The following is a 25,542-nucleotide window of genomic DNA, read 5'->3' on the forward strand; positions in this document are numbered from 1 at the left end:
ATTTATTTTGCATTTACCTGTTGGCTAATAAGATTGAGCACTATTTCCTATGTTTATTGCCATTTGGTTATTCTCTTTAAAAGTTTGAACATACCCCTTGACAAATTTTTTAAATTAGGTCATCTGTCTTTTTCTTATTGAAAAGTATTTTAACAGTGATTTACATATTTGTACATGGTATCTATGTTAAATGTACTGTACATTGCAGATGTTTTCTTTCACTCTGTATCTTGCCTTTTCACTTTGAGTGTTTGTGTGTGTGTGTGTGTGTGGTGTTTGGCTGGAATTGAGTGATTATTGCCTAAAGGGTTTCTGATTTGCTAGGCTGTCTTTTTCTTGGTACCTTTGCTAGAGACACCAAACTTCGGTTGGATCTTGGTTTATCTGTGCCTGTTGGCATTTGAGGGATCTAGGAAACAAAAAGAAAATCCATGGAACACTACCATGTTGTTCCTTGTATCTTGATGTCCCTAGACTGTCTGCCTTCTTCTCATCATTTTTCAGTCTTCTTCTGTTTGTTTTATGTATAATGTACACATCTGATAGTTGTATTAAGTGGAAAGAATAGAGAAAATATGTCTACTCTATTACCCAGAAGGGAAAGCCTGATGTACATACCTACCTTTAAATTAGCAGTTTCAAGGATTTTATTGTTAATATTTCTTATACTCCTTTATTTTTTTTTAAAGATCTGTTTTTAAAAGAATGTGAATGACTTGTCTTTTTCAAGAAAATTCAACCACTTTATATCACATTCTCACCCTAGAGACTACAGGTTTTGAAGAATGATTTCAGCAAATATATGCTGCTATTTATCCATCTGTAGCAGCTTAATAAATCTAAGGAAAGAATTCCCACTAGACTTAAATCAGCTGAGATGCCATGGGAGTTTTACTAATTTTGTCTGCTCTAAAGCAGTTTGACCACCACCCAAAATATTTGCTTATGAAAATTTTGTGTATTTAGTACTTTGATCTCAATTTTTTCAAATGTAAGCATTTCCCTAGTTTTATCTAGAATAATTATCTATCTCATTTAATAGTGTATTTTAGGCTTACTGTTATACAAATTCAAGCTAGATGTATTTTCAATCTCACAATTTAAGAAAGTATTGACAAAAGCATTGCATTTTTACAATTTGAAATCTATAGCTGAGAAGATAAAATTGAATCCTCTTTTGAGCTACTAACAATAAATACTTATCTCATCATCTTTAATAACATTCTAATTTTTGCTTAGCAGTATCTTATACATAGTCGATACAAAGGTTTGCTGATTTTTTTTCTATACATTGAGGATTTCAGTCATGTTTTATTGATACACCTTTTGTTTTGCTGTCAAATTGTGTTGTATTTTCAGCAATACTTTATATTAAGCTATGTTATTTATAGAAACTTTTCTTAGAGTATTTTCAACATGAACTATGTGACAATTCCATATGTGAGCGCAAATGGCTGGGTGTATAACTATTTTTATATAAAACAGAAACCCATTTGGGTGAACATTTTTCTTCAGATATTACAGTTATTTTCTAAAAGTTCAAAATATATATTGTAACTCATATGCAAGTTTTATGTAGTTAAATGTCTATTAAAATAGGTAGAGACAATGTGATGACAATGACCATTTAAAGGAGGGAATTCTTTTCTTACGCAGTTGGGAAGAGAACAATGGTTGTTTTCCAAACTCATGTACCTCTTCTTCTATAGACATAGAATTTTAGAGTGCCAGTCCCTTTTGCAGCTGAGTATGGCTATTTGACTAAGCCCTCAAAATAGAATGTGAGTGAAAGTGATGTGGGCCAGTTTCAGGTTTGGTTGAAACACCTTGCTTGTGTTCTCTGTCACTCTTTTTTCTTTCTTGGGTATGCAGTTATGATAAGCCAGCCACCTTATAAGTCATGCCTTGGAAATGACATAGTTATTTTCTTCCTAGATCTTTCAACCTCAGCATGAAACATATCACTCTTTTCCCTGTCTATGTTGTTGAAAACCCATCCTAGGAAGTTACATCAGAGAAAAAATAAACTTTTATTAGGTTTGAACCATTATGGTCTATCTATTACAGCAGATTAGTCTAAACTAACACAGAGTATTTAATTCAAAATTGGATTAGATTCTAAATAAATACAGAGGATCATTATGTTTTTACATTGCTATTTATACTAATACAACTATTAAAAAAGGATATAATATTCTGGAAAAAGCTGAACTATGGAGACAGTAAAAAAAAAATCAGTGGTTGTCAGGGGTTGGTAGGGGAGAAGTGATGAATAGGCAGACTGCAGAAGATTTTTAGGGCATTGAAAATACTCTGCATGATCCCATAATGATGGATATATGTCTTTATATATCTGTCCAAAGCCATGAAATAGCCAACACTGAGTGAACCTTAATGGAAACTATGGACTGTGGATGATTAAGATGTGTCAGTGTAGGTTCATCAATGGTAAAAAATGTACCACGCTGGTGGGGGATGTCAATAATTGGGGAGGTTATGTATATGTGGGGGAAAGAAGGTATATTGGAAATCTCTGTACTTTCTCCTCAATAATGCTATGAACCTTAAACTTCTTTTAAAAAGTCTTAGTTTTAAAATACAAAATCATTAAAATATATTTATATTAATAAATTTTTAACATAATTACAATTTTGAGATTTCTAATCAAATCTAATTACCCTTCTCTTATAAGATGAATGGAGAAATATTTGTGTTACCTAATGATTATTTTAGGAAAACCAAAAATGATATAGGCAGAGAGATATGTATTATTCATACATATGTATGTATATTCATACATTCATACATATTTCTGAATTTGAGAAAGGTAAAGTTAATAATAGTTTTTAGACAAGATATGGTATATATATATAAAGAAGAAAAGCATTTATAGACACCATTGTGACAACACTCATTAATAAACAACAATAATTGTTAGAGACTTAACCTTTTAAACAAATAAGAAATATTTCCATATTTATTTAACCATATGTTGAAAGGAAGAGTTAACAGAATATTTTAGTGACAAAAGGGAAACACTACATATGAGCAGAAAATAACTTAGCCATTTTATAAAATAAATAAAAAATAAAATAGAAACAATTCTAACATTTTGTGTATTATTCATAAAACAGTTTATATTAATTATTAATATACTTTTATATGGCAAAGATGCATAAACATACAAATAAGGAATAAATTTAAAGCTTTTAACTAAAGCTTTAAAATATAATTAGCTATCAGCATTTTAAAGAAAATAATATATATATCTTTACATTTGCTCCCTTGAAAAACTGTAAGAAACTAACACAACATTGTAAATCAACTATAATCCAATAAAATTAAAAAAAGAAAAAAAACTGTAAGAAATTTCTTAATAAACATGAATAAAGTCATATCCATTATCTTTTATACATATTCATATTTCTCTGTAATTATTTTAGGTAGTTTGATCATTCACTTATATTAATCATCAACTTTAAATAATGATTTAAACCAAACAGTGGTTAACCAAATTAATAATTCTCTTTTCTTTCCAATACAAGAAAAAAAAAGCATAACAAACAAAACAAAACAAAATAAAAAATGATACAGTGAAAACTGTTTAGCTATTATTTTTCTTCATGAGAAATCAGTTTATATTATTATGACAAATTTTGAGGTGACAAAAAAGAAATATATACATATGATATCATAAAAGACCTTTACATGTTCTCTTAATTTTAGCCATTCAAATAAATGAGGTAAATTATGTTTAGTGACCAATGTTAAGCATCTATTTCTACTTAGAAATTGACCTGGTACATAAGGCTTATGTACTAATTAGCATAGTAATTTTGGATAAGTATAATATTAAATAAACTCTCTAAAGGATGTCAGTCATTAACATTCCATTTATTTATATATTACATATATTATTTTATATATTTTATATTTATATATTATGTATTATATATACATATAGTTTTTAACAAGTTATAGACACCTGATAATTTACATAACTCATAAACCCAGTGCAGGAAATTCTGGGAGTTTAATCTTAAATCATGAGACACTTTAATCTTAAATCAGTTTTGTCCTGATTTTATACTAGCTAAATATTGTTCTGACATTTTTTTAATGGTAAACTAAATTTTAAAGACTCTTTAAAATCATTCCAAAGGCTCTTCTTCTGTCTTGGAATATTTTGCTTGTACCTAGTAGCTACAAATGAAGGCTATTATGCAAAAATACTTTTCAAAGTTATAAAAAGAAACAAAAAAGTTTAATTATTATCCTTTCATTCTTTTAGACATTTTTGACTGCCTTTCCAGATTAGATATTCCTATAGTGTGCATATAAGAATACAATCATTTTTTTCTCACCAATCTTTAAAATTTCAAAATTGAGGGGAAAAAATAAAGCAAGAAGTAAAACAAAGAAAGTGAAGAGAGATGGAGACAACTTCAGACATTTATAAAATTATCATTAAGAAGCACTAATGGGGCTTCCCTGGTGGCGCAGTGGTTGAGAGTCCGCCTGCCGATGCAGGGGATGCGGGTTCGTACCCCGGTTTGGGAAGATCCCACATGCCGCGGAGCGGATGGGCCCGTGAGCCATGGCTGCTGAGCCTGCGCGTCTGGAGCCTGTGCTCCACAACGGGAGAGGCCACAATAATGAGAGGCCCACGTACCGCAAAAAAAAAAAAAAAAAAAAAAAACACAAAAAAAGAAGCACTAATGTTCTTTCCTCTGCTAGGAGAAGGCAGAAAATTTAGATGCAGTAAAAGGCATTTTGACATGTATACACAAAAAAAGAAAAAGTGTGGTTGAATTAATAACTTGGGCCCTTAACAATTTAACAAGCTGCATACTTAAAAAATAATAATACTTACTAATCCCCAAAGTAGAAACATAAGTGGAGTACGTCATAAGCTAAGCAAAGTATTTTTCTTCCTTCAAAGCTGTTTTTTGTTTGCACTTCTCAGTGGAACAATTCTGTTCACCTCAAAATTCCAAAAAGTAACCATTGTAATTTCAAATTATCCTAATTAAATTGTGCCAGTCTGAGAAACATAATTTAACATTATAGTAAAGAAATATGAATAAAGAGAATGCTTGGCCTGGAAGAGTCACATTTTATATTAAGAAGGCAACATGAGAACAACAATGACCAATAAGAATGATGTTTCTGCAAACTTGTGTGTTTGGAAATTGACCAAAGACCAATTGACAAAACTTCTGATTCTGAGCACATAAAACTGAACAAAGAAGTTCTCAGAAACGTTAATACAAGACTGAGAAAGAAGTTCTTTGTAAGGTTTCAAATGATGAGAAGAGGACACATTTCTCAAAACTCTGGTCTGAGAAGAAATTAAGAACCCCTCGACCTCAGGGTTGGTTTGAGGAAGCTGATCATGCTACCATTCTCTCAGTTTTCCCCTTTTAAAGATTACAAAACCAAAAAACCAAAACAACCAAAAAACACTCAAGATAAAAGACAAGTAAACAAACCATAGGAGAAGAAATTAGAAGACTAGGGAAAAAAAATCATTAACAAACAATAGAAGTCCAGCCAACCAAAATTCCCGGAGGACTTTATTTCTTTGCAAACAAACAAAACAGAATAAAGCCAACAATGAAGGGTCTCAGCAAAATACTCGTGCCCCATTCTTAAGTTTACCATCCAATTATGGGCATGGTAGCCTCATCTCGGCCTCTCCCCAGGGATTGCCTATGTGCACACTATTATTAGTGCTCATCTGGGCAGTGAGGGCTTTAGTTGGATCTTTAGCTGGATCCATCTCTCTCATAAACCTCAGGGGACACATCTGTAGTCAGACAAAATTGGGATTATGGCTTCACTGTGAAGGGGGAGGCTGTACATCATGGGGAACCATAAGGTGTCTCAGTGAGAGAACTTATTATGGGATTTGTGCCTGTGTTAGGTAATTTTTGTTTTTACCTAAGTGGGATTTGCTACATATTTGACACTGTCAGGAATAGAAGATAATCCCAAATTTTAATCAAATATTGGAATAAAATTTTTAATCAAAAAGTCAGAAGGCCTAAAACTGTTATGATAAAGCAGCAGGAGTCACTCATAATAGCCATTTTGGAGATTTCTGTGGTTTGGACAATGCTCTGTGTTCTTCAGTGGTGACAAAGAAGTCCCCCTTAGTGGGTGATGTTGCTATAGCCTTGCTCCATTGTAGTCACAGTTGATATTAGTGTTCTGGAATTTTGTGAAATTTCTTGTGTTCAACAGGAGAACACATGCATTATCTATGCTTACCTAGATATCAGAGGCTACATTTATTTCACAGTATTGAAATTAAAAATTTTAATTTTCATGTAACCACCATCCATCTTTTTTTGAAGAATGTTAGCAGATGAACCTAATAGTAATTTTTTTACATGAAGTCACAAAAGAAGTGTGTCAGTGATGTACTAGATTGCAATGGGGCTGCAATATTCTCTTGACAGTTTGCAGAAAAGTATAGAAATCCTAGAAAGCGAACAGAACAATGCCTTATTTTAACAAGTACAGATGAATGGGACTCCTTTAATTACAGCTTTTGGCAGCAAACAGGTTAAAAAACAGATGCTAGTCAGAGATACATTTTAAAATGTCTCACAGGTTGCTCATCACCACTGCATATATAATCCATTTTTAAAGTTAAATTAATGTGAATAAAGATAATTTAGAGCAATATAATGAATTATTTCCTTAAAAAAAGATCATAATGTACATATCTATCCTAAATTTGCTTTATACCAAGGCCAGTATTGTTGGTGTATTTTTTCTTTTATATGGAGTGTTTATGTGTTCTTATTCTCTGAATATAAATGCAATTTATTCCTTTTTAACTCAAAAGTTACTTAGGATAGATTTTATGAAAACTCCAAGCATAGTTTTTTTATGTGTTTAAACCTTTGTGCTTTCAAATCATTTTTCTATGACCTATAAACTAGCAAACTATTTCATGTCTTAAAGCTCAGCATTGCTTATAATGTTCTGAAAACAGACTTCTGGTTTTTTTTATTATTATTATGAAAATCTCTGTGTTAGTGGCATATTACCCTGGAGAACTTTGGTTAATTGACCTTTTAAAATTTCAGGTTCAACAATATCTTCCTTCAAAAATTAAATTGTCTCCAGTAGTAGAACTAGAAGAGACCTTAAATTTCATCGATTCTCATCTTTCCTTTCATAGATGGGTTCATTTACTTATGCAAGGACACATGGTTAGTAAATGCTGAGTAAGCACCAGAATTCATGCCTCATGATTCTCAGAACATGTTCTTTTCTGTTCATTTCTCTTTCCAATCTTCAAGATTTGCTTGTTTGAGTGTGTATGTGTATGAATGTGTCTTCAGAAATTAATCAACTCCAATCCTAGCCAATGTCTTCATTCAATAATACCGCTATATCTTTCCATCCGTTCCTTCTTTATTCTACAGTATATTCCTATCCCACATTTTTTCCACCTAGTACATGGATGGAAAACCTTAAAATGAAAATTAGATGTCACCATTCTCAGGCCCAAAACCCATCAATCACTTTCTTTTTCTTTTTCTTTTTTTTAACATCTTTATTGAAGTATAATTGCTTTACAATGTTGTGTTAATATCTGCTGTATAACAAAGTGAATCAGGTATATGTATACATATATCCCCATATCCCCTCCCTTTTGCATATACTTCCCAAGCTCCCTATCCCACCCCTCTAGGTGGTCACAAAGAACCAAGCTGATCTCCCTGTGCTATGCAGCTGCTTCTAACTAGCTACATATTTTACATTTGGTAATGTATATATGTCAATGCTACTCTCTCACTTCCTCACATCTTGCTCTTCTCCCCTCCCCATGTCCTCCAGTCCCTTTACCATGTCTGTGTCTTTATTCCTGTCCTGCTCCTAGGTACATCAAAACTTTTTTTTTCTTGATTCCATATATATGTGTTAGCATATGGTATTAGTTTTTCTCTTTCTGACTGACTTCACTCTTAATGACAGACTCTAGGTCCATCCACCTCACTACAAATAACTCAATTTTGTTTCTTTTTATGGCTGAGTAATATTCCATTGTATATATGAACTACATCTTCTTTATCCATTCCTCTGTTGATGGATATTTAGGTTGTATCCATGTCCTGGCTATTGTAAATAGTGCTACAATGAACACTGGGGTGCATGTATATTTTGGAATTAAGGTTTTCTCCAAGAAAGTGCCCAGGAGTGGGATTCCTGGGTCATATGGTAGCTCTATTTTTAGATTTTAAAGGAACCTCCATACTGTTCTCCATAGTGGCTGTATCAATTAACATTCCCACCAACAGTGCAAGAGGGTTCCCTTTTCTCCACACCCTATCCAGCATTTACTGCTTGTAGATTTTTTGATGATGGCCATCTTGACTGTTGTGAGGTGATACCTCATGGTAGTTTTGATTTGCATTTCTCTAATGGCGAGTGATATTGAGCATCCTATCATGTGTCTGTTGGCAATCTGTATATCTTCTTCAGAGAAATGTCTATTGAGGTCTCCTGCCCATTTTTTGTTTGGGTTGTTTGTTTTTTTTGATATTGAGCTGCATGAGCTGCTTTATGTTTTGGAGATTAATCCTTTGTCAGTTGCTTCATTTGAAAATACTTTCTCAAATCTGAGGGTTGTCTTTTCATCTTGTTTATGGTTTCCTTTGCAGTGCAAAAGCTTTCAAGTTTCATTAGCTCCCATATATCTATTTTTGTTTTTATTTCCACTTCTCTAGGAAGTGGGTCAAAAAGGATCTTGCTGGGATTTATGTCCTAGAGTGTTCTGCCTATGTTTTCCTCTAAGAATTTTATAGTGTCTGGCCTTACATTTAGGTCTTTAATCCACTTTTAGTTTATTTTTGTGTATGGTGTTAGGGAGTGTTCTCATTTCATTCTTTTACATGTAGCTGTCTAGTTTTCCCAGCACCACTTATTGAAGAGGCTGCCTTGATCCGTTGTATATTCTTGCCTCCTTTATCAAAGATAAGTTGACCATATGTGGGTGGGTTTATCTCTGGGCTTTCTATCCTGTTCCATTGATCTATAGTTTTGTTTTTGTGCCAGTAGCCAGTACTGTACTGTCTTGATTACTGTAGATTTGTAGTGTAGTCTGAAGTCAGGGAGCCTGATTCTTCCAGCTCCATTTTTCTTTCTCAAGATTGCTTTGCCTATTTGGGGTCTTTTTTGTTTCATACAAAAAAAATTCCATAAAATTTTTTGTTCTAGTTCTTTGAAAAATGCCATTGGTTGTTTGATAGGGATTGCATCGAATCTGTAGATTGTTTTGGGTAGTATAGTCATTTTCATAATATTGATTCTTCCAATCCAAGGACATGGTATATCTATCTGTTTGTATCTTTAATTTCTTTCATCAGTGGCTTATAGTTTACTTCATACAGCTCTTTTGTCTCCTTAGGTAGGTTTATTCCTAGGATTTTATTCTTTTGGTTGCAATAGTAAATGGGAGTGTTTCCTTAATTTTTCTTACAGAATTTTCATCATTAGTGTATAGGAATGCAAGAGATTTCTGTGTATTATGTTTGTATCCTGCTACTCACCAAATTCACTGATAAGCTCTAGTAGTTTTCTGATAGAATCTTTAGGATTCTCTATATATACTATCATGTTATCTGCAAACAGTGACAGTTTTACTCTTCTTTTCCAATTTGGATTCTTTTTATTTCTTTTTCTTCTCTGACTGCTGTGGCTAAAACTTCCAAAACTATGTTGAATAAAGTGGTGAGAGTGGGCATCTTTGTCTTCTTCCTGATCTTAGTGGAAATGTTTCACTTTTTAATCAGTGAGAACGATGTTGGCTGTGGGTTTGTCATATATGGCATTTATTATTGAGGTAAGATCCTTCTATGCCTGCTTTTTGGAGGGTTTTTATCATAAATGGGTGTTGAATTTTGTCGAAAGTTTTTCTGCATCTATTGAGATGATCATATGGTTTTTATCCTTCAATTTGTTAATATGGTGTATTGCATTGATTTATTTGTGTATATGAAGAATCCTTGCATTGCTGGGATAAACCCCACTTGATCATGGTGTATGAACCTTTTAATGTGCTGTTGGATTCTGTTTGCTAGTATTTTGTTGAGGAGTTTTGCATCTATGTTCATTAGTGTTACTGACCTGTAGTTTTCTTCTTTTGTAACATCTTTGTATGGTTTTGGTATCAGGTGATGGTGGCCTTGTAGAATGAGTTTGGGAGTTTTCCTCCCTCTGCTATATTTTGGAAGAGTTTAAGATGGATATGTGTTAGCTCTTCACTAAATGTCTCATAGAATTCGCCTGTGAAGCTATCTGGTCCTGGGTTTTTGTTTGTTGGAAGATTTTAAATCACAGTTTCAATTTCAGTGGTGTGATTGGTCTGTTTATATTTTCTATTTCTTCCTGTTCTGGCTCAGAAGGTTGTGCTTTTCTAATAATTTGTTCACCTCTTCCAGGCTGCCCATTTTATTGGCATAGAGTTACTTGTAGTAATCTCTCGTGATCATTTGTATTTCTGCAGTGTCAGCTGTTACTTCTTCTTTTTTTCATTTGTAATTCTGTTGATGGGTCTTCTACCTGTTTTTCTTGATGGGTCTGGCTAATGGTTTACCAATTTTATTTATCTTCTCCAAGAACCAGCTTTTGGTTTTATTGATCTTTGCTATTGTATCCTTCATTTCTTTTTCATTTATTTCTCGTCTGATCTTTATGATTTCTTTCCTTCTGCTAACTTTGTGGGGTTTTTTTTTTTGTTATTGTTGTTGTTTTTCTTCCTCTAATTGCTTTAGGTGTAAGGTTAGGTTGTTTGAAATTTTTCTTGTTTCTTGAGGTAGGATTGTATTGCTATAAACTTCCCTCTTAGAACTCCTATTGCTGCATCCCATAGGTTTTTGGTCATCATGGTTTCATTGTCATACATTTCTAGGTATTTTTTGATTTCCTCTTTGATTTCTTCAGTGTTCTCTTGATTATTTAGTAGCATATTGTTTAGCCTCCATGTGTTTGTATTTTTTACAGTCTTTTTCCTGTAAGTGATATCTAGTCTCATAGCTTTGTGGTTGGAAATGACACTTGATATGATTTCAATTTTATTAAATTTACCAAGGCTTGATTTGTGACCCAATATATGATCTATGCTGTAGAATGTTCCATGAGCACTTGAGAAGAAAGAGTATTCTGTTGTTTTTGGATGGAGTGTCCTATAATTATCCATTAAATCCATATTGTTTAATGTGTCCTTTAAAGCTTGTGTTTCCTTATTTATTTTCCTTTTGGATGATCTGTTCACTGTGAAAGTGGAGTGTTAAAGTCCTCTACTATTATTTTGTTACTGTTGATTTCCCCTTTTATGGCTATTAGAATTTGCCTTATGTATTGAGGTGCTCCTATGTTGGGTGCATAAATATTTACAATTGTTATATCTACTTCTTGGATTGATCATTTGATCATTATATACTGTCCTTCTTTGCCCTGTGTAATAGTCTTTATTTTAAAGGCTATTTTTTTATGATATGAGAATTGCTACTCCAGCTTTCTTTTTTGTTTGTTTGTTTAATTTTTTAAATTAGTTTCTGCTTTATAACAAAGTGAATCAGTAATACATATACATCTGTTCCCACATCCCTTCCCTCATGCATCTCCCTCCCTCCCACCCTCCCCATCCCACCCCTCCAGGCAGTCACAGAGCACCCAGCTGATCTCCCTGTGCTCTGTGGCTGCTTCCCACTATCTATCTACCTTACGTTTGGTAGTGTATATATGTCCATGCCTCTCTTTCGCTTTGTCACAGCTTACCCTTCCCCCTCCCCATATCCTCAAGTCCATTCTCAAGTAGGTCTGTGTCTTTATTCCCGTTTTGCCCCTAGGTCCTTCATGACTTTTTTTTTTTTTTAAATTCCGTATATATGTGTTAGCATACGGTATTTGTCTTTCTCTTTCTGACTTACTTCACTCTGTATGACAGACTCTAGGTCTATCCACCTAATTACAAATAGCTCAGTTTCATTTCTTTTTATGGCTGAGTAATATTCCATTGTATATATGTGCCACATCTTCTTTATCCATTCATCCGATGATGGACACTTAGGTTGTTTCCAGCTCCGGGCTATTGTGAATAGAGCTGCAATGAACATTTTGGTACATGTCTCTTTGGGAATTATGGTTTTCTCAGGGTATATGCCTAGTAGTGGGATTGCTGGGTCATATGGTAGTTCTATTTTTAGTTTTTTAAGGTACCTCCATACTGTTCTCCATAGTGGCTGTACCAATTCACATTCCCACCAGCAGTGCAAGAGTGTTCCCTTTTTCCACACCCTCTCCAGCATTTATTGTTTCTAGATTTCTTGATGATGGCCATTCTGACTGGTGTGAGATGATATCTCATTGTAGTTTTGATTTGCATTTCTCTAATGATTAATGATGTTGAGCATTCTTTCATGTGTTTGTTGGCAGTCTGTATATCTTCTTTGGAGAAATGCCTATTTAAGTCTTCTGCCCATTTTTGGATTGAGTTGTTTGTTTTTTTGCTATTGAGCTGCATGAGCTGTTTATAAATTTTGGAGATTAATCCTTTGTCAGTTGCTTCATTTGCAAATATTTTCTCCCACTCTGAGGGTTGTCTTTTGGTCTTCTTTATGGTTTCCTTTGCTGTGCAAAAGCTTTGAAGTTTCATTAGGTCCCATTTGTTTATCTTTGTTTTTATTTCCATTTCTCTAGGAGGTGGGTCCAAAAGGATCTTGCTGTGATTTATGTCATAGAGTGTTCTACCTATGTTTTCCTCTAAGAGTTTGATAGTTTCTGGCCTTACATTTAGGTCTTTAATCCATTTTGAGCTTATTTTTGTGTATGGTGTTAGGGAATGATCTAATCTCAAACTTTTACATGTCCCTGTCCAGTTTTCCCAGCACCACTTATTGAAGAGGCTGTCTTTTCTCCACTGTACATTCCTGCCTCCTTTATCAAAGATAAGTTGACCATATGTGCGTGGGTTTATCTCTGGGCTTTCTATCCTGATCCACTGATCTATCTTTCTGTTTTTATGCCAGTACCACACTGTCTTGATTACTGTAGCTTTGTAGTATAGTCTGAAGTCAGGGAGCCTGATTCCTCCAGCTCCGTTTTTCGTTCTCAAGATTGCTTTGGCTATTCGGGGTCTTTTGTTTTTGCAAACAAATTTTGAAATTTTTTGTTCTAGTTCTGTGAAAAATGCCAGTGGTAGTTTGATAGGGATTGCATTGAATCTGTAGATTGCTTTGGGTAGTAGAGTCATTTTCACAATGTTGATTCTTCCAATCCAAGAACATGGTACATCTCTCCATCCAGCTTTCTTTTGATTTCCATTTTCACGTAATACCTTTTTCCCTCCCTTCACTTTCAGTCTGTATGTGTCCCTAAGTCCGAAGTGGGTCTCTTGCTGACAGCATATATATGGGTTTTGTTTTTGTATCCATTCAGCCAGTCTATGTCTTTTGGTTAGAGCATTTAATCTATTTACATTTAAGGTAATTATCAGTATGTATGTTCCCATTACCATTTTCTTAATGATTTGGGGTTTGTTTTTGTAGGTCTTTCCTTGTCTTTTGTTTCCTGCCTAGAGAAGTTCCTTTAGCATTTGTTGTAAAGCTGGTTTGGTGGTGATGAATTCTCTTAAATTTTGCTTGTCTGCAAATATTTTAATTTCTCTGTCGAATCTGAATGAGATCCTTGCTGGGTAGAGTAATCTTGATTGTAGGTTTTTCCTTTTCATCACTTTAAATATGTCCTGCCACTCCCTTCTGGGTTGTAGAGTTTCTGCTGAAAGATCAGCTCTTAACCTTATGGGGATTCCCTTTTATGTTATTTGTTGCTTTTCCCTTGCTTCTTTTAACATTTTTTTCTTTGTATTTAATTTTTGATAGTTTGATTAATATGTGTCTTGGCATGCTTCTCCTTGGATTTATCCTGTATGGGACTCTCTGTGCTTCCTGGACTTGCTTGATTATTTCCTTTTCCATGTTAGGGAAGTGTTCAACTATAATTTCTTCATATATTGTCTCAGATCCTTTATTTTTCTCTTCTTCTGGGACCCCTATAATTCAAATATTGGTATGTTTAATGTTGTCACAGAGGTATCTGAGACTGTCCCCAATTCTTTTCATTATTTTTTGTGTATCCTGCTCTGCAGTAGTTATTTCCACTATTTTATCTTCCAGGTCACTTATCCGTTCTTCTGCTTCAGTTATTCTGCAATTGATTCCTTCTAGAGAATTTTTAATTTCTTTTATTTTTTTGTTCATCATTGTTTGTTTGCTCTTTAGCTCTTCTAGGTATTTGTTAAAAATTTCTTGTACTTTCTCCATTATATTTCCAAGATTTTGGATCATCTTTTCTATCATTACTCTGAATTCTTTTTCAGGTAGACTATGTAATTCCTCTTTGTTTGTTTTTGTGGTGGTTTTTCACCTTGCTCCTTCATCTGTTGCATACTTCTCTGTCTTCTCATTTTGTTTAACTTACTTTGTTTGGGGTCTCCTTTTTGCAGACTGCAGGTTCATATTTCCCATTGTTTTTGGTTTCTGCCCCCAGTGGGTGAGTTTGGTTCAGTGGCTGTGTAGGCTTCCTGGTGGAGGGGACTGGTGCCTGTGTTCTGGTGGGTGGGGCTGGATATTGTCTTTTTGGTGGGTAAGGCCACATCCAGTGCTGTGTTTTGGGGTGTCTGCAATCACCTTCTACTCTACTTGAGATAAAATGTAGAATATTTAATCCTATCTTCAAGATCCTATTGTGTTTTGTTCTTGTCCTACTCTCCAGTCCCCTCTGGTACCATTCTCATTCTACCAGTACTTTCCAGACTTACTAGTTTTCCTCTTAACATCAAGGTCATCTACCTCTTTCCTGTACTCACTGCCTAGAATGCCCTTCCCCAATACTATTTTTTACCTAGTTAACTACCCCTCCATTCACTCGTTCATTTATTACTTTATCAAGTACTTACTGGACACCATTTCTGTGCCAGGCTTAGGCACAGGGGATACTTTCATAAGTGAAACTAGCAAAGTCACTGATATTTTGCCATTGACTCTCCACTGAGTGCTGCTGTGCCACCTGCTCTGTTTTCCATGAGTTGTAAATTGTCATCTTCACCTTATAAAAGGAGCATGTAGCATAATCTGTATCTTTAGCATATTTCCATCAGTTATTTTCATACTTGTGGAAGAAATATTATACTTCTTTTTGCCTGCTTTTGGACATTTTTACATACTCTTAAAGACAATTTATCAAAGTCACTTCTAACTTTATTTTATATCAATAGTGTTTACTTAATATCTATTGCCACTGTGCAGTTTAACAAATGTAGTCTTTTGAAGCAGCATTGTTTTTTCTCCTGCTTCTTTTGTTTGTTTCCTGTCTTGTGGTATTTAATAACACTGACTACAATATAGATTTATTAAATGAATTAATATATATTCATTTTTTTCTTCCAAATTGAGAGAAACTATTCCTTTGACAATAAGAAGGAAATATTATGGATACATCTAAATAAACTTTTAGATTTCTAAATAAGAAAACCTTATTTTATTTTATTATTCAGGATATATAATGACTACAATAACTACAAATCATGAATTGGTTGGTGTCCAGAATATTGTGTCACTGAAAGCAGATAAACATAGATATTATTTGGCTCCAATTCAAGTAGTATTGAGATTTTATGCAAAATAATGTGTTTTGAGTGAACATAAGCAAATTTAGACAATTAGCATTGTTCTTTTTTCTTTTTTTTAAAATAAATATCAGTATTCTCCAATAGTTAAAAGTAAGGGAGTACTGTAGGTTTCCTACCCATACCCTTACTACCAGGACACACCCACTTCTGTAGATACCACAATGAAGAAAATAAAAAGAGAGATAAAGAATATCTTTCATCTACTTACCATTTGATAGCTCCATCATTCATAAACAGTACTTCCGTCTGTCAAAACCTAGCAAAGGAGTTTGGGAAATATTATTTGCATACCTCTAGCTCCAGTAATTCAGAGAAGGTCATATTTGGGGCAAATACATTATTGATACATAACTGGAGCACTGGAAGTCTCATCCTGGGTAGAAAAGCATGAAGAGGTCTTTAGATTCTAAAATATTTCTAGCCAATACCACAAATTTCACCAGTAAGAGTCTAATTTTGACTCTCATTATGCTAATGATACAGATAGCTGAAGTGTATTTGCTACCCCTGGTACATGTTCTTCAAACCCCTTAGAGTTGTATTCCTCATGAGGGAACAGAGTGCCCCAAAGGCATAGATTAAAACTCACCTCCACTGATATCATGCTGCCTTTACTAAAAATAATTAAAATAAATTAGAAATTAATTCAATTCTAATTAAAACAAATTAGAAAACACTTAGAATTATGAAATTGTTTTCTTGCTCTTTTGCTATTTTATTCTAACTTTGCTGTTTCACCACAGGGGTAAGATTATAATCACTACAACAAAGCCAATGGAATCAGTTTAATTCAGGGTCCACAGATACTAGCAAGACTTCAAAGAACTTTTCTTCTACTTTACCAATGTTTCACTGACTTCCTCCTCCTGAATGAATGTGTAGAGATAGCTCATGTTTACTCTAATACTTCTTTAGGCTACAATGTGTTCCTTTGCTTGTTCCTTTGCTGTTATCTACACCAACAACAGCAATATCACTTCAGTGCTGAAATAAATAATTGTCAAGTGACTTCTTACCTTAGTAAATTGTTCAGCTCCATGTTGCTACAATTGTCAATGTTGATATTTGTTATTAATATCCAATGGAACCTTAACAAAAAATTACTCATTTTTTGCATCCCATCTTCCTAGAACATAAGTAAGAGTTTATGAAAGGAAATATGATGCACTTCAGGAGTCTAGACATGTTCATTCATGACTGAACCCAAAAACAAATCTAGTTCAGATTGATTTTGGAATATCTGACATATTTACATAACCTAATGTTCCAGAAAAGCCCAAAGTGAAAATCTGAGCTTAGTTGTTTGTAGAAGTGCCCTCTTCCAGCTTTTATGTGCAAATGCTAATCAGATTATGAGCAACATGTGCTTTGAAGAATAAAGAGGAAGGTATGATTGCTAGTGGAGAAGTAGAAGGGACAAGGGCACTGGAGGGAATTTTATATCTTCCCTCCCACCTGGGAAGATCATTCTTTATTTTAGTTTTCCATGCAGAGAATGAATAAAGCCAGCAGTGGAGGGAACCTGTATTTATGAGAGACTCTGTGTATTCCTTTAGGGTTTAGGTAACAAATGTGATAACAGAGTTGAGGAAGAGCTATTAAGCTTCCTCACATTCCTCCACTTCCAACAAAACATGGAATAATTGTGGCACTCTGACCTGGGTGTTGTGGCTTTCCCTCAGGTCTTGGTGTTTTCACACATGACACTGACACTGACTCCACAAGCAGTTGAGGGCTTCCTACTAAAGCAAACATAATGGAATAAACTAACTTAAAATCACTTGTAAGACACTTAGCATTAGATAAGATTGAGGTACTAATATACCATAGACATCAATATTAATGTTACCTTGTTTTTCCTCATTTGTAGGTAAATCAGAATGAATGGATTTTCAAGGTTTGGATAGATTGCAGACATCAACTATAGTAATTCTAAGTGTCATATATCAATCTTACTATTTTCTTGGTATCTTAAAATAGAGTATTTTACCAGTTTCATAATTTGTTTACAAAGAGTGCCTTCTTCTGAAATCAAGTCCATGAAATTAATTTTTTCTAGACTGTCCTTGTGGAAAAAAGATAAAATTATAAATTCTCTGTAAGGCTTCTGAAAAAAGATATCGTTGGCATGCAATGAGGCAAGACATAAATAATAGTTATTGAAGAAAATTAGTCAATCATTATGCCACAAATATATAAAAGGATTTTTATTTCTAACCAATTTACTAATCAAATTACTTAATTAACAACTTCTGTAGGAAGATATTAGACTATTTTTGGAAAGACTGTAGTAATGTTTAAAGAAAATTCATTTTATAAGGCAATTTAGCTAGAAATGTTGTCCTTTCCATGTATACAATTATAGTCTTTTGTTATGAACGTTTTTCTTTCTTAAGGCTATTTACCAGACATGAAACTGTTTTACGTGTCTTTTGGGTTGGTGTTAATAGAAAAACATGAACTATACAGATTTTCCCTAAAATAGTACCGTCCATTCCCTTTAGAAACTCAAGCCTTTAAAAAGGAAATACAAATACAATTACAGTAAATTAATTATTGTGCACATGACATTTTACCTGAGAAGACAGATTATCTTGGATAAAATTAGGCAAAAGTGATTCTTATTCTATCAAGCACTCATCTTTAGATCAGTGTGCGTATGTGTGTTTTCATTATGTGAGATGAGTTTGCATATATTTGTAATTTGGTTTAAAACCAAAACAAAAAGAAAGAGAAACTAAATGGGATTTCCGTTTACTGAACTCCTATCATGCTCCAGTCACTGGACAGATGCTTTACATATTTTAACTCTTTTAATTATTAATTAATTAGTTAATTAATTAATTAAATGACGAAGCTAGGAAGTATTATTGCCTATATTGGTCTCTTAGGAATCTATGATACAATGGTTATAATCTTGTTTTAAAATGTGTATCAAATGCTTTAAAGTTTATGAATTAAAATAATAAGTTGCCATGTTTTGAAGCTTGTATTAGATTTTCATTAAGTGAAGAATTGGTATAAAATTGGCTGTCTCCTTCATCTCTTGTAGGATATACATACATCTCTTACCTACACATATGCCATGCCATCAAAGGAAAATAAGAGGTGTACCATCAACAGAAAAATTGTCTTTGGGCACTTCCTGAAGATAAATGCATGCAGAAGATGAGATTTTATTAAAGAAAGAAAGAAGGGCCTAAAAGGAATCTCCTAATTGGCTCTCAATTTGCAGGTTCTGATTATGAGTAACAAGATAGAAATTACATTGCAGATGAAATTTCAGAAAAATGAGGGAAAAAATGAAAATTCAAAAATCTTGCAAAGAGGAAAACAATTATTCACAAAGCAAGAGTTATCAGGTTTCTCAGATTTGAAGTTGATGAAAATATAGAATTCTGTACCCAGCCAAAATAAGATTTAATTTGAAGGATGAAATTAAAAAATGAACGTAGGGCTTCCCTGGTGGCGCAGTGGTTGAGAGTCTGCCTGCCGATGCAGGGGACATGGGTTCGTGCCCCGGCCCGGGAAAATCCCACATGCCATGGAGTGGCTGGGCCTGTGAGCCATGGCTGCTGAGCCTGCGTGTCCGGAGCCTGTGCTCTGCAACGGGAGAGGCCGCAACAGTGAGAGGCCCGTGTACCGCAAAAACAAAAAACAAAAAACAAACAAAAAAAGAACATAAATATAAGGATTCAGTGTTTGCAATCCATAGATACTCTTCCAAATAACTCATAGATGACATTTTCAAGCCAAATTAAGATGAATATAAAAGTAATGTTTGGAGTTTAACAATATAGTGCCCAAGGAAACAAACAAAATGATGGAACATATTAATTAAAAAAATAATTTAGGACAAAAATTCAGGTTATCTTAAAAAATGGAAAGACAAGGGAAATGAAAAAATTAAAGCATACCACAGTTCTTGCATTTTTGACTGAGAGAATAGAGATAGTGATTAATTTTACATTTTTAATTTAAAGTGTGTTTATAGATGTGCTAAACATTTCAGGCTGAAGACTTCAAGAAGGTATCTGTAACACATTATTTTCAAAATAGTAAGGGAAAGTTATATAACAAGAAGTTGACCAATGCAGTAAACCTCAAAAGCTATGGAAGTGTGTGTGTATGTGTGTGTGTGTGTGTGTGTGTGACCAGAAATTATTGTTAAATAGAAAAATAAGAACACAAGAATAATTCCAAGCATGGCTGTAATCACAATAAGTTAAGATTAGTTAAAATATCTTATTAGCACACAGGTACACTAGGATTAGGTAAGAAAACAAATTTTAGCTATATGATATTTTTAAGGCTTATATCTAAATAAAAATTAGAATAAAGATTAGAAGATTGAAAATGAAGGGATGGATAAAAGTGTTAACCAAAAAAAAAGGAAGTATAGCAACATTCAACAAAATAGCTGAACAACAACAAAATAATTATAAATGATATAAAATTATTTACCAAGACTTTTGTAACAACTATATGTAGACAACTATAACCAACACACATTTTTAAACTCATTTGAACATTCACATGATGCCAATCAATCAAAAAATTCAAATTCTATGAAGCAGAATTCCACATCTCTAAGAATAAAGCAAAAATATTATACAAAAACAAAAGCATAGATTAGGGAAGAAAAAAATTTGTTTAAGTGGAATTTAAATGTCACATTGAAGAAACCACACATCAAAACATAAGGATTAGAAATGGAGTAAAAAGATGAATGCCAAATGGAGAAAATTATTATTTTACAGATAAAAGTTTAGTATCACTAGAATATAAAGCATTTAAAAAAATTAGTAGAAAATACTCTAACAATATTCTAGTAAATGATCATGAGATTTCAACAACCATATCAAAAAATTCCAATAGACTGTACATATGTTTTAAATGCTTAAATTTACTGCAGTGGATAGAAATACTATGTAAAAATCCATGTGTTCATAATGATATTAACAAAATAATCCCATTGATCACTATTGAGCAATACATAGTGCTCAGTAGGCAACATCCATCCTTTCTAAACACTGAGGGGAAACAAGGGATAAAATGAAACATTTTCTTTCTTTATTGTGTGAACTGTATTTAATAACCAAATAATTGATGTGGGGAGGTCTTCTATACAGAAAAAATCCAGTTAATAAAGACTAAATAAATGATAACTGCAGAGCATTATCATTCTGCAGCCTTTAGGAAATGATGGATTTAGACAGTCATTATCACTGGTTGCAAAAAAACATTATATAAAATGTTCATGGAAAACTTTAGAATGGATGGATCAAGCGGACAACATATAAACTCACTAAACAATCTCAACATCACGAAAAGAAAGATGACCAGATAGCATATATATTTTCTTATATATTTCAATAGATAATACACTGGACTACCTATAAATTATTCTTGCCAAAACACTGAATTTGAATCTGATAGAGCTTCTAGATCTAAATATCAATTTACCAGCATTATAGAGGATAGAGGCATATATAAACCAGTGCCATGACATTGTAATCAGTCAAATACAGAATGCAGGACATTCTACTAATAAATGGCAAAAGGAAAGATGAGGAGGGGAAGTAGAGATTTACAGATTCACCAGACTCATTATCTGGAACTTGCTTTATTCTGGCTTGAAGAAACCATCTAAGAAAAAAATAAGATAATCATGGAAATTAAACATTTTCTGATATTTGCTAATATTAAGAATCAATTTAGAAACTTTTCTGTTAAAAAGAGAAATAAGATAAGGATTCCAGCTATTCTTGCTTCTATTCAATATTACACTGAAAGTTCTACCCAAGTTAATAAGACAGATGAGAAGAATTAAGATGGACACAACCTCTCATCAGTGGATGAGTGCATGATCTGGCTTAAATTTTCTGGAGAATCTATGTCAAAATTACAGTAATAAAGTTCAGAAAGATGAGCAGATACAAGATACATTTTAAAATATATATCCATAGACTTCTAGTTTCTAGTTCTGCATGTAAGGTGCTTGGAAGTTGCTACTCCATCCTAACAACAAGTAAAGAGCTGACAGACTGAAAAATTAACAACTCATCTCAGACCATTAAGAGACTGCAGGGCACAGGGCAAACCACTGCCTTCACAAGTGGAACAGACAAGTGAATACTCTGCAACATCCTGGAACATTCTCACAAGCTGAATCCACCAGAGGAACTAGTTGTCTGGTAGAAAAATATAAACTGTAATTGAAAACTTTCTGGAGGCTCAGTTCAGGCAACTCTGAGTTAAAAATTCTAGGGAAATCCAGTCATGGCATATACCCCACAATATTGGGACATTTACTTCCAGGGGCTGGGCCAGGTTCTCATAGAAAATATCAGCGAAAACTTCATTCATGTTTCCGGAAAGTAGAGGAAAAGGAACCACTTTGAGATATGTCAGAGCACACTGTTCTTAACAAGACCTGCCCTCAGTAGAAACTAGTTAACCAGAGCTTAACTTGCAGGGTTAATATCAGAGCCTAATTGAACTGGGGGAATAGAAATACACAACTCTAGTAGGCTCTAGCCTTCTATGTAAGAGAAGAGAAATACCCAGCTCTAGCCCACCTTAGCCATCCTGTCCTACCTAAGAGGAGGTGGGGGGAAAAAAAGAGGAACTCTTGTGAAGGTCACAGTCTAGAAGCACAGGTTCAGTACTTTCTGAATGCCTCATTTAAACCATACAAATGTTTTCTAAATTAGGTGTCACTGTTGTCCTAATTTCATAGATGAGGCATACAGAGATTATGTTATTTGCTCAAGGTCACCAAGCATATAAGTAGCAGAGCCCAGTGTTGAACCCAGGTCTGTTTGTCTCCAGGGTCAATGCCTTATTCCCAAAGTGGTTAATGGTTAATTGTGGAGTAAACATGCTACAATGGAGGCCTCAGATTTATAACAGCAATGATCTTGGTAAAATATAGTAGACTGATTAGAGTTGATAGAGTGTGAATGAATTTGAGCAAATACCTTGAGGTGATGGTAAGATTTAAATAAGAGGATGGGGGTAGCATGGGGATTACAACAAGAGTAACATATTATATAGTAAGTAGCAACGATCTGTGATTTGTAATCTGCTACTGAGCAATAAAAACTTGGCTAGTGTGACTGAGTAACTAAATATTTTTTTTATGTAACTGTAATTTAAATTTAAATAGCCTCATGTAGGCAGCAGCTGCCCTATTGGGTAGCACAGCTCTAAATGCTTAAGCCAATTTTAAAGAGTAGAGAATGAGGAAAAAGTTAAAGAAACATAGTCTTTTAAAAAAAGTTTATATGTAACTAATTAATACTTGTAATACACAAAATTATAAAGACTATAATACAATAATTGCCACAAATATTATAATCTATATTTATATAAACCTTTCTGTATGTTCAATAAATTTGATTAGCTTAAGTAGAATTTTAAAAAGCATATAATACTTTATAAAAAAAAATTGCTGTTTTCTTAGAAATAAACAGGAAAACAAATCAATGCAAATAAATCAACTTTTTAATTTTAAACATATTATCTAGATATATTTTCAATTTCAAAGTACACATAAAAATAATCTCACTCAAATTTCATTGTTTCTTCTTAAATGTAGAGATTTGTTGGGAACTAATTTCATTTAAAAAGCACTAAACCAATAAATACACCATTACTATGAGTAAGAATTCCAAATTTCTGATTCTGTTGCAGAGAAAAGGTCATTTTAAATAAAACAGAGCATATTTGATTATCGAGTAATACTTTTCTTTTAGTGAAATGGAATTCTGTAAAACCATTGCATAGACAATAGCATATACCCCATGTATATAAAAATAAAATTATTTGCTTATGTTATTTATGCCTAGATACCCATGCATTTTATTTTTATTAAATAAATCTAATTTATTTTAAATGAGATTATTCATTTCCGAGTCTTTAAGGTTATTTCCTACTATTTGTAAATAATTGCTTTTATTTCTTATTTTCTCCAACTTTTTAAATTTAGTTTACTAAAATGTGGAATGACATCTACTAATGAAACATTTGCCTTTTAATTTGGATGGAAAGTCTTACAACGTTTCAGTTTCTTGGAAATCAAATTGCTCATGCAATCATCATTCAATTTTAAAAATTCTTGTTCTTTTACAATCTAAAATGAAAAACTTCTGAAGGGAAAAAAAAAGGCAAATACTCCAATACCCAAACAAAAATAAAACCGTTTTGGAGACTTTTACTCTAAGATAATGTTCCATCTTAGCATTGCTCAAGGAACACTGATTAATGGTATGCAGTAAATAACTTCAAAGAACATTGAAAATAACTATCTCAATATTTCAGTAGACTGATTATAAAGAGAGAAAATGTATGAATGTCAATAAGGCATAATTTATTACAGAATATATTTGGCAACGTATTTCTGTCTGTGGTATCATTATATATGTTTTACTTTCAGAATTTAGATAATGTTAAAATTCAAGATAAAAATTCTTGATGGTGATTATTTCTGAGTAACAGTTAACACAATAAAACACATTTCACATGAAATAAACATTTCTCAGTTATTCAGCTCTTAAAGTTTCTTATAATGGGGAGCATGGCTTAAAGTGTCAGATTATATGATGTTATTTTGAAGAGACCAATGTTAAGTTATAAAACTAAAAAATGATTCCCTTCAAGTTATGATAATTCTTAGAAAATAGTTTTACTTTTAATTTAAAATATACTAATGATTACATAGTAAATTTTATATATAGCATAAAATAACTGATCAATTATATATTTACATATGATCATATATGATTTTATAATTGACCTTAGTTCGTTCTATAAAATGGAGGGCTTAATCCTCTTAACTTTTAAATTGGACTAAAATTCTTCCCATCACAATTTTAGTTTGCTAATTAAATATATATCATTCATATTTGTTTTCAAATCCATGTGAAAGGGTTGATAAAGAGCTTACAATACACCAGGAGAATTTAGAATATAAGATAAAGAGAAAAGAAAATGAAGGCTTTTTCCCCATGATTTTTTTTTTCTGATTATACTAAAAACCTACTTTTCTATAAATAGATCTCTATTCTTAATGGGGTAGTTGCCTAAGTGTCATCATGTTTCTCAACTCTCCATAGCACCTTTTTTTTTCTCTTCTATTAGACATGATCATTATGTTTGAAATACTGGATAAAAAACAAAACACAAACAAAAACAAAAACAAAAAAACCCTTTTTCCTCCTCTCATAACGCAGTTCATTCACAGTTATGCCAAATGCTCTTTAGAGTTGGCAATGAACAAACTCACCACAGAGCCTAAGGTTTTAAGAAGTAGTTTGAGCTTTGTCAACTAAATTGATGCTGCGTTTCTCGGCTCATCATTTTATTATGTAGTGTTTAATCAAATTAGACATTAAATGCTTTAATAATGTTTAACCAATAAAATGTAATGCCATCTTACCATATATTAAATCACTACATAGGAAATAACAGATTTATCCACCTTAAGCATGTCCAAAGTTGTGATTCTTTCAAATCATTTCCCACTGTTCTCTATCACATATTACCTTTAATGTATCATGTTCATTCCCAACTCAAAATAATTATTTCTATTAATCCCTCCCCTGAAATGTTTTTATCCTTTTACTCTTTATATTACTGTTCATACTTAGCCATAGCTGCCAATAAAAGGTTTCTGTCCATTGATTTATTTTTCCAGCCTCCTCTGCCTGACATTAGTGTCTCATTCCCTGAGCTCTGGATATATCTTTGTGTTATGACATATCCACATAAAAACATGTCTTTCTGTATTGGTTTTAAATATATGGAAAGAAAGCCCTGAATCTAATTTA

The sequence above is a fragment of the Mesoplodon bidens genome (genome assembly GCF_964165515.1).
Source record: "Mesoplodon bidens genome assembly, chromosome: 5".
Classification (NCBI taxonomy): domain Eukaryota; kingdom Metazoa; phylum Chordata; class Mammalia; order Artiodactyla; family Ziphiidae; genus Mesoplodon; species Mesoplodon bidens.